Source organism: Gavialis gangeticus, unplaced genomic scaffold, assembly GCF_001723915.1.
Source record: "Gavialis gangeticus isolate Ggan-Ray unplaced genomic scaffold, GavGan_comp1, whole genome shotgun sequence".
NCBI lineage: Eukaryota > Metazoa > Chordata > Crocodylia > Gavialidae > Gavialis > Gavialis gangeticus.
Window position 1 is genome coordinate 52,802,119 of NW_017728996.1, and position 10,014 is coordinate 52,812,132.

Here is a 10,014-nt window from a genome sequence, read left to right on the forward strand (position 1 = left end):
AACTGTCTCCAGCTTCACCTGGTGTCTGCTACCACACTACAGTAAACCTCAAGCCAACCTGCTTGATTTCTTAGACGTAGGGATCTCTGTAAACCACACCAGAAGTACCCCGTTCAGTGACTCCTTCACTGTTTCTATTTTGCCCTTTGCACATCGCTCCCCAGCCTGCCACTGATTGGCAGAGGGGCCCTGTCACTTGCTGCCCATGCATGATGCATTGTATTATGCATGGCAGTGGAGACTTGGACCAGGGCTGTCCATTTTACAGGCTCTCTCCAGGTGTGCACACCCCAGCTTCCCCCCTGTTCTGTGCACAGCCCCTGCTTTTGGGCACATGTCATGTTAGGGGCCATATACTGCATGTATAGAAGCCTCACCCCCGCCCTCCCTAGCCACACATCACATGAGCAGGCTACCTATAGCGCACAGCTTTGGCAGCCTGGCTCTCTTCTTTGGTGAGTTTGCAGTTCCTCTGCTGCATATGTAGCCTGGTGCCCTCTTGCTGTTCTTCCTTGTCCTGCCCCATGGAAATGGGGATAGGAACCAGAAGCTGGCAAAGGAAAGGGGGAGTCTGGAGACTGCAGCCATCAGCCCCAGAATAATGCGAGTAGTGATGGCCAGGCAGAAGCCCACAGGCCACATGTGGTGTGTGGGCTTCCAGTTGGACAACCCCAACTTGGATCACTTTCCTCTGAAGAGTTGTAGGACTCGCACTGTGCAGCTGACAAGCTTCCATATCGCACTGGGAAAAATGCTGTGTATCCAAAGCTTTAGTAAATTGTATAGTGTGCAATTGTCAAGTTGTTTCATAATGTTCAGAGTTTTGCCTCCTTACTAAAGTTCTCCATGCAAGCTCAGCTTCCTTATTTCCTGATTCTTGATCTTAACTGTGCAACCCTAAACTAACAGCTTTACTAGTTTCAAAAAAATAAACTCTAGTACTAACTTAAGCTTCTTGGGTGGAAGCTAGAGGGGATTTAACCCAGTAGGGGGAACATTCATGCTTTAATCTCTTCATTGCTGGACCTCTCAGTTGACATCGCCAGCTCAAACTGAACTTAAACACAAACCAAATCCGGGATAAGATGTCCCTTTCAGCATGCCTAAGAGGATTACATTCTGCGGAGGATAAAACCTAGAGGTTTGTGACCTTTTAACTAATACTTAGTTGACTGGTGCTACTGAGGAAATGCTCAAGTGCCTGTAAAGATGCATCTTGCTCTTAGTGTGGCAAGACATGCAGTAGCAATAAGCCATTGAGAAAGGGAGCAGGGCGACATTACTGAGCTTTGGTGGTCTTTCTCCAGGTCAGCAGTTTGAAATAAAGCATTAAACTCATCCACTTACCTGACATGGTTGGTGAGCTATCTAAACTTAGACAAAAGTTTAACTTTCTCAGGGTGGAAAAACTAATACCGAATGGGTTGAACTCTGTGTGTTAATTGTAGAAGAAGGGTAACCCTTTTTAAAAGGTCACAGGTTGTCTTTGCTATTTATTGTAATCCTGATAGAATTAAGCTGCCTTGTCAAAATGACTTCAGGTGTGTTGGCCACAGTAACGATTCAGTAGTTCACTGGGGAAACTCCTGGATCAAGTGCCTAAGACCTAGGTTTGGTGAATGACCTAAACACTTGTTTCAGGCTGCTGATCCAGCATCTCTGAAGGCAGGTAAAACTAAGGCTTACACATTACAGTAGTCCATGGGTCCCATGCATTTCTGGTGCTGCAGCTACATTGAGACTTGAGCCTCTTTTAGAGCAGAAACAGGTTAATCACGTAATCTCAAGGAAGCACACCCTTTTTTTCAAGAAAGCCTGAATTGTCTAAAACAACAGAGATGGGAAAGCCTGGTTCTTTTTCTAGCTCTGACTTTGAGCATAGTACTGTAACCGCAAGGCTAGTTTTTCCTTCAGGAATTGCTTTCTTTTGGAGGAGGAGAAAATGCATTTTTTACAGGGCTAAAATGAAAGTGCACCCCAGACAGTTTAGAATCCGAGAGGGCATGGGTCTAGTTAAGGTTCATTAGTCACTAGTGCAGCCTTTTTTTTTGTCATTTTTTGCAGGATTCCCCTTGAAGCCTTTAGTCTTCGTGCCCCAAGGGTAACCTAGAACCAGGTAGATAACAAATATTAATATGTACATAAAATCAAAGAAAAATAATCTTGGCAGCCTATGTTTAGGTCTTGATTTATAAATGACCTTCATTATAGCGTAACAAACATTGTATGGGGGTGGGAGGCATTGCCAAACTTGAAGGCAGACTGCTGAATTGAGTCGCCAAATACCTGCAGCCAGAATCTGATGAAGTATTAAACCATGTTTTACAGTAGTTGCCTTAATAAGTAAATTTCTTATTTTTGGTTTATTCAGTGCTGAGAGTGGGAGATTTTAAAAAGGGGGGAAAGCTTGTTCTCTCATTTGCAGGAGATTCACCCTTAGAAAGTTTTCAAAGGGCCTGGTAAGCATTAATTAGCTTAACTTATTTAATATAGGCAACATAACTTTTTTTATATAATTCAGCTTTAGTCAGATAGCTCTCAACACATCAGTCTTAACCAAATGATTAAAACAACATTCACTTTCTGCTGTAACAGTAAAAAGTAAATCTGTATAAATGCACACGGGCAGTTGCTTACCTGCGTATTAGGCAATGGATCCTCAACCCAGGTTGCTGTGGTCTTGAGAGCCTTTCAAAGCTGCGTGGTACCCCACGGCTCTCAAGTGTGCAGACCTGATAGGCAAGATTAAACTCAGGTTTCAAATGGGAATCTGTAGTGTCAAATATTTTGCCCTGTTGTGGTTTTTCTGAGTTCTTTGCAGCAGCAGAATTGCTTTATCTTTTTGTAATACCCCCCCCCCAAAAAAAAAAAAACAACTAAGAGCTGCCATTTTCTTGGGGGTGCCTCAAGTCTGAAAAGGTTGAGGGTCACTGACATGGATATCTATGTCGGTGGAAGCGGGGCGTGCAGAAGTGTTGTACATAAATACCAATGGTTTTAGGTTAAGCATTGGCTCTTCCTTTAAGAAAACAAGTAAAGGACAAATGCAAAATACAATTGACAGTGGTAATGAGATCAAGGCTTCCTGGCTGTTTTTTTTTTCTTTTAACTAATCAACTCTAGCTTAAACACAACAGGGAGTAGGCTGGATAAAAATCAACACTTTTTTAAATTGTTTTTTTATTTTTGTAAGATGCTTTTTACAAAAGAACCCTATATAAAGATAGTTTTAACTTAAGATATGTTAATGCTCAAAGATATATAATCATGGACTATGGATGATAATGTCTAATTGTATAGTCACTGAGAACTCTTTTAGAAAAGGTACATGACAATATAAATAGGTCACAATAGGTCATGGACTATATTAGGGGCCCAATTTGAGCTTCCCAGAGGCTCGTCTTATGTATTTGTAAAGATTAAAGAAAACCACTGTATGCACTGGGACTCGGTGCTAAGTCTAGAAGATCCAATTAAGCATCTCTGATGCTTAGTTTCAGTTCTCAAACTGTGGATGTGTGTGCCCAGAGATAACATCCTTGTTAGCAGCAGTATATGGAGATGAGAGATAAGACCTGATTACCCACCGATCAGCCCTATTGTGTCTCTGCAAGTTTGTATACACAGTTGAGCCCTTACCTCTCAAAGTGCAGAGTTTCAAGAAGTTAAATGAATAGAGGATTGTTGGGGTGGAATAGATCTGGGCAAGAAGCGGGGGTTGGAGATAAACGCAAGGAGGGGAGGGGCAGTAGAAACGAGAAACATTTTGAGCAGAATATTCCAGAAGTCTTGAGGAATACATTTCTGGGGATAGCCTCTCCATTAATTTGAGATCTAGTGAAGGAGTGGTACGGTAGAAGGGAAAGCCTATCAATAAGAATGCACTTCTTGTAGAAAACTGATTTTAAATTGAAGCTTCCTGACCAGTGATTTAAATCATGATGTACATCTATTTGATTTAAATCAAATCCTCCCTGACAGGGAGCCAGTTGGTATGGTCACAGTTCTTGCTATTTCTCTTCTCTGCACCACCAAAGAAATGGTCCATCTTAAAATGCCCGATGGAATAGATATTCACTTGCATCTTTTGTTAGCTTTTGGCTTCTAGACAATCTGTTGTAACTTAGTCACAGAATCCAAATCCCAAAACTACAGCTATGATGCTTGTGCCCAGACCAGGGAAAGATGCAACTGCAGGAGCCAGCATTGATTGTAAACAAGCCCCAGATAATATTAGAAAGCTAGGAGTTCTGCTTATTTGTCTGCTAGTAAATTTGTGTAGCATCTTGTATGTCAGATGATAAAGAAGGACTCTTGTTTGGACTCCCCATCTACTTCCAGTGACCATGAAGTAACGCTGGTAAATTGGGTCTCCTCACCAAATCAGTCAGTCATTGGGAGCAGATAATATACTGCAGGGAGTTGGTTGTCTGGCTTCCAAGAGTTAGTTCTCAATCAATTTACCTAGAACATAGACTGAGTAGTGCAGAGCTCTTGCTGTTGCTGCCTTAACTGGAATAGCGCCTAACCTTGTTTTGGTTTTTCCTATAGTGGCTTCCAGTTTACTGCCCTGGCTCTAACTTGATTAGCGAAAGACGATTTGACTAAGTTTTTACAAACTTTTTTTTTCCTCCATGTGGTCTGACTACTTTTACTTCCTGATGCAGAGATCCAACTTCAATCTCTCTCTTCCATTTGGCCCTTAAAATGGGTATTACTGCCTTTCAGAGTGGTTTAAGTTGATCACAAATGAGGCTTAGAGGTGGTTAATACAGCATTAATAGTCTTCATTTCTGGCACTATCCAAATTGCATTAGAAGCAACGCTTAACTACTTACTGCTTGGCTCTTGTTGCTATAGGGTGCTCTGTCTACCAACAACCAAATGCAGCTTTTTAAAGTTAGCAGGTCCACAGCCAGGGTTTTACAGACCATGAAAAGGGCTGAGAAAAATGTGAATTCGCAAATAGGCTTAAAATTGAACTATAGATTGCTAATGTCTATCTGTTAATTTGCATGGAGAAACCTTGAAGTCTCATTCCTATTAGGTGCAAGTGCTAGGACCCTTTAAATACTAAGAACTATGAATGCAGCACAGAAATGCCCAACAGAGGTAATGCATGCAACCTTAACTCAGCGCTTGTTCAACCTTGCACCCTGTGTGCATCTTAACTTTGTGTGAAGTGAAAGACATGCATTTTAGAAGACTTATTATATTTGCATCAATATTCTGGATTAAATGTTTGCTGTATTTGTGTACCTTATGGACTTGCTGGGTTTGAAAATTGAAGCTTTTATGTAGTTCTCCAGGAAATGTGCTAGGTTTGATAAGTTTAGGAGTATCTGGAAAGCTCCTTAGGCTGCATCCAGACAAGCGCTGCCATGTAGTATGTGATGCCACATATTGCATAATCAGCTGTTTTTTGCACCACTAGAGCAATGAAAACCTGCAGAGGGAAAAAGTGGAGCAGTGCACGCAGGGGCAGCATGTACCATTAAAAACCAGAGCCATACTCTGGCTGCCAGTCAGGCTCCATGTACCTGGATTGCTGCTGCAGCCCTGGGAGGCCCCCAGGATGCCAGGTAAGGCTGCTAGGGCCAACCCAGAGCTGGTCCCAGCCTCCCCTCCCCTATCCAGAGTAACTTGCCATGCCCCAGAGGGTGCGTGGCACAGGCATTTCCTGGGAACAGCTAGTGGTATCGCAGGGTGTGCTGCTGCTAGTTGTTCCTGGGGAACCAAATATCCATGCTTGTGTGGACACATCCTTACTGAGCATGTGGTATAGACTTAAGTGAGCATTTCTGGAAAGGTGGTTGAGCTTTTGTCTCACTCCTGTCACTTCAATTCCTGTTAAACATTTGGTCTTCCCAAATCTTGCTAGAAGATGGCATACTGGAGAGTTAGAAGTAGCTCCCTCCTTCTCCCTCAAGGAGAAGATACAGCACCAGAGCCAACTCCTGGCTTCCCTTCCTGGTTCTTCTCCATGGTAGTTTTTTTGGAAAAATAGGCCAGTGTGTTGCTTGTCTCCATTTTTTGGGGGAAGCTTTCTCAAATATACCTGATGAGTACTAGAAAAGCAGTATATGTTAAATGCTTCCTAGATTTCAGACAGTCATCAACTAAAGGGCTTACATTCAAACTCCCATATCCTCTTCTCTAAAATGTTCTTCTGTTCCTGGTAACCAGCCTATCCCTGATACCCTATTTTCTTCCAAACAACACCTTGCAATATAAGCACCTTGCTTCTGAAAGGGAAAAAGACCTGTCTTTGCAGTAAGCAACAGCATCAGGTAGGGAGCCAAGGCTGCTCGTTGTTCTGCTACCTGTGGAAGATACCACAGGTATCACAAAATGTAGTATCTTTGGCAAGCAAGACTTATACTCTTGTGGCTTTTGTGAGTGAAGAAAGGAGAGCAAAGGAGGGAGCTTATCTTTGCAGGTAACACAAGGCTTGTCACTGCTGTCCTGGCATCAGTCCTTGGTTAAAGTGCCAACTAACAGCATATCGCTAGACAAGCTTCCTCCTATGAAAGGCTCAGCAGCTGATCAGGACCTCCACAATAGCAAGTCTCTAGTCTGAACTGGAGAGAGGCTTCCTTTTTGGGGAACTCCTGGAAATGTTTTTAAGCATACAGCTGAAAAGCTAATGTGTAGGTAGCTGCCTATAGCAGCAGTGATGCTACATGTAACGTGCAGCCTGCCTGTGGATAGTAGTGTGCAGTATGTACTGCATTGTAGGCATCTCTTTGGTTGTAAGGCCCTGGATTTCTGACTTGGTGTAATGGGGACTCCTAAAGGAGCCTTTTCAGGTAAAGCAGTCTGTTTTTAAAACATTTAATTTTTTTTAAAAGCATGATGCTGCTTAAAATGAAACATGACCAGCTCAAATGGGAAGTTTAGTCATTGTCAGATTCTTGGGCAGTAGCTCGACATGCTTTGGCTTTATTTGCTAGAGGGATGCATTCCAGCTCAATTTCGTGCAAAAAATGATTGGTCCCAGGGGGGTGCATTGGCAATGTGAGCCCCAGTATGGGTGTGGGGGAGCTGATGCTTCCTAAGTGGTTCAGGGGAAGCCTGTGAAGACGGGTGACTCCAGGCACAAGGTTGTTAGAGAAGCACTTGGATAGGGATGATCCTGCCACAAGCAGGCAGGGGTTTAGACCAGATGACTTCTGGAGGTCCCTTCCAGCCCTGCTTCTCTCTGACTCTGTTGACCAGACTTTGTCTTCCCATGTCTTCAAAGCAAGGCTGCTCAAGTATTATAGTTGTAAGTGCTTATTGTACCCAGAGGCATCTGTACAGAAAAGACTTCATCCTGCTCCAAATGCCCTTGATGCTATTAAATGGCTGCTGTTAGCAATTTGCCGTTTGTTGCAGTTTCCAGACTTTGTATTTCAGAATAAATATTCTGGAAACTAAACTTTTTGTAAATGTCTCGCTTCTTCCTGTGACCTATATTCCTCTTGAAGGTTTAAAGACAAAACCAGGCTTGTGCCATTTATCATATATAAAGGCTTCTAAAGAGGGTGATACTTCTCTTTTAGATCTACCTAGCAAGTAATTTTGCTTCATGACTTGGAACAGTCATCTATTAAGTGCAACTTGTCTGGAATAGTAGAGAATCTCGCACTGTAAATTACTACCCTTGTTTCAAAGGTCTTTATGTACTTAACCCAAACTCAACCCATTAAACAGAGGGACATTTCAAAACATTTTATTTTTCTTCCAAAAGATTATGGGCAAGATTTGTGTGTCTAGGTTGATGCAGGGAAGCTTTGTTTGGAGTGGTCTTGATAAAGAATGAAAAAGGGCACAAAACTCCTGCCTACCCTGGCAGCTCACCTTCAGGATGTTGGTAGTGTGGTTTCTTGGAAGCCTGTCTGTTCAGTTTCACTTTAATAGTTTCCTCCAGTCCATCCTGGTCCCAGCTTACTGAGTTTTGACTTTGAATGTGCTTTCAAATATACAGCACCCCCGCTTCTTTTTATTAAGCTTGTTAAGTCAGCACAAACTTGATCGTAACCTCAAGTGGAGAAGATGGGAACCATCGTTCCACTTCTTACAGCCCTGAACCTGGACTCTGGCACATGCCCTTATGCATTTGTGTAAACGTGGCAAATGCTGCATATTCGTAAGGCAAGTTATGGTTGCTGTGGGAACTAAGTAAAAGCGTGTTCAAGCAGTGTGAACTCTCCTCCATAATACCACATTAAGGATGGTGTTAAACTCCATCCAAAAACCAGCTGTCCTGGTCTCTTTAAACCACCAAGGCACCCTAGCTTAGATACCTACCCCATGAGCGCTTATTGGGGGTATGTTTTCCCTGTATAAGCACTTCAGCATGCAGCTGCATCTGGACTAGAGCTGGTCCTTGAACAGCTAGGTTAGTAAAATGATGCTTAATGAAACAACTGCACCAGTACAGGTACTGGTGTAGAGCTGACTTGGTTATGAAGGAAGCAGGAGGGGTAGGGCCAGTGAGGTGGTTTTGACTGCCAGCCAGTGCAGCCTCACCATTCTCTGTCTGTGACATGCAGTGACAATGCCACTAACTTCCTAGTGTTCACCAAATCCCCCTAAACATCAGGGGAGGACCACTCCTGGACTGCAGCACCCTGATTCTTGTCTGGGGTGTTTAATGGGTGCGGCCTGCTCCCGGGTGAGTGGGCCACTTGCCAGCTTGGGGTCCTGCCGTGGCTGTGGAATGGAGGCCCCAACCTCCAGGCTGGCAATGGCTGGGGTGGGCTGAGCACCATGTGATGGATAATGTGACAAGCAGGAGTCACTGCAGCACCCTGCTGAAGAGCAGGGGCGGGGTGTGCTCTGGCTGGCAGAGTAGGAGGGGCGTGGGGGCAGGGTGTGGAGGAGACAAGTGCCATTCTGCTTGGTAGCTGGTTTCCAAATGCCCTCTGAATGAGTCAGACTTGAGGCAACACAGCTGAGCATCAGCCCCCAGATCTGCATCGAGCTGAAATTCTCACCAGGAACCTGCTGCATTTTCCTTAGGCTGTTGGCACAGACATTTAAGCTAAGGCAGGAATCCAGCATCTCCGGTACCTCAGGCTTGCGAACACCCCGCAGGATGGGGAGGGTGGAATAGGACCTGGGAGGAGGAGGAGGAGGAAGAGAAGGGGGTGGGGAGGTAAATAGGCCATGAAAATTCCTGTCTGCAGACATGAAATGGGACTCGTGCTCTGGCTGGCCCTGTTTCTCGTAACCAGCATGACACGCAGTCTCAGACTGGTTTGCAATAGAAAGCTATAGGAAGAGAAGTGCAGAGGATTTGGTTTTGAAGGTTATCCATATTACTCAATGGTAAACAATGCAGAGTCAGTGAGGCACAGTGGCCAAGTTGAAGCAAATAGATTATGCTAGCAGAATTGTGAAGCTTTGCATTGGGAGGCTGAATCGGGGATGGAGCCAGCAGCTGGAGTCTGTCCAGGACTAAAGTGTTTTTGGGTTTGTGGGTGGAGGGGAGGGTGGGGGGCGGAGACGGGAGAGCTGGGTAGCACTAAAACTAACAGTGTCTGATCTGTCGCTGCTGCTATAGTTATTGCTGGGAGGATTGCTGTCTTGAGCTTGCTGTTGGCTGTGCTAGAGCTCCCTGCTTGTTTGTGCCGTCTGCCTGCCTCCCTTGATTTAGCAGAGCTGCACCTCTCTTCTGCATGCTGTGCTGTCTTCCGGGGGAATCTGTCCCTCTCTCTACCTTCTCTTTTCTTTTTTTTTTATTTTGTAAGAAATGATGTGGTTATATTGCATGGCTGAGTGACGTCACTGTCAGCACAGTAAGCATCAGCAGCCTGATCACATGCTGACCCAGTCAGTAATGCAGACGGGATACGAAGGTGGAGGGGGCAGAGGGGGGAGGGGGGCTGGTTCCTGAACATATGGCAGTGCTCCCTTTTGGGGTGCAAGCATTAGTCACGGAGGCAGTGGCTTTAGAGCAGTGCAGGACCTGGCTTTAGGGCTTGAAGCTTTGGAAAACTCCTCCTTAAAAAAAAAAAAAAAAAAAAA

The 10,014-nt window shown here is 44.4% G+C and overlaps 1 protein-coding gene across 4 annotated transcripts in view; it reads left to right on the plus strand.

Moving 5' to 3' along the window:
* The window catches only part of CPEB1 (cytoplasmic polyadenylation element binding protein 1), a 78,783-nt gene that overhangs the window by 10,801 nt on the left and 57,968 nt on the right, over positions 1 to 10,014 (plus strand). Inside the window, exon 1 of one of the 4 annotated variants that reach the window (XM_019504527.1) lies at positions 9,532 to 9,785. The exons of the other annotated variants lie outside the window; for them this stretch is intronic. The gene's annotated coding sequence lies outside the window, so the exon portion shown is untranslated. Of the gene's footprint in view, positions 1 to 9,531; positions 9,786 to 10,014 lie in introns of those variants that run through there. 4 annotated transcript variants of the gene reach the window in all.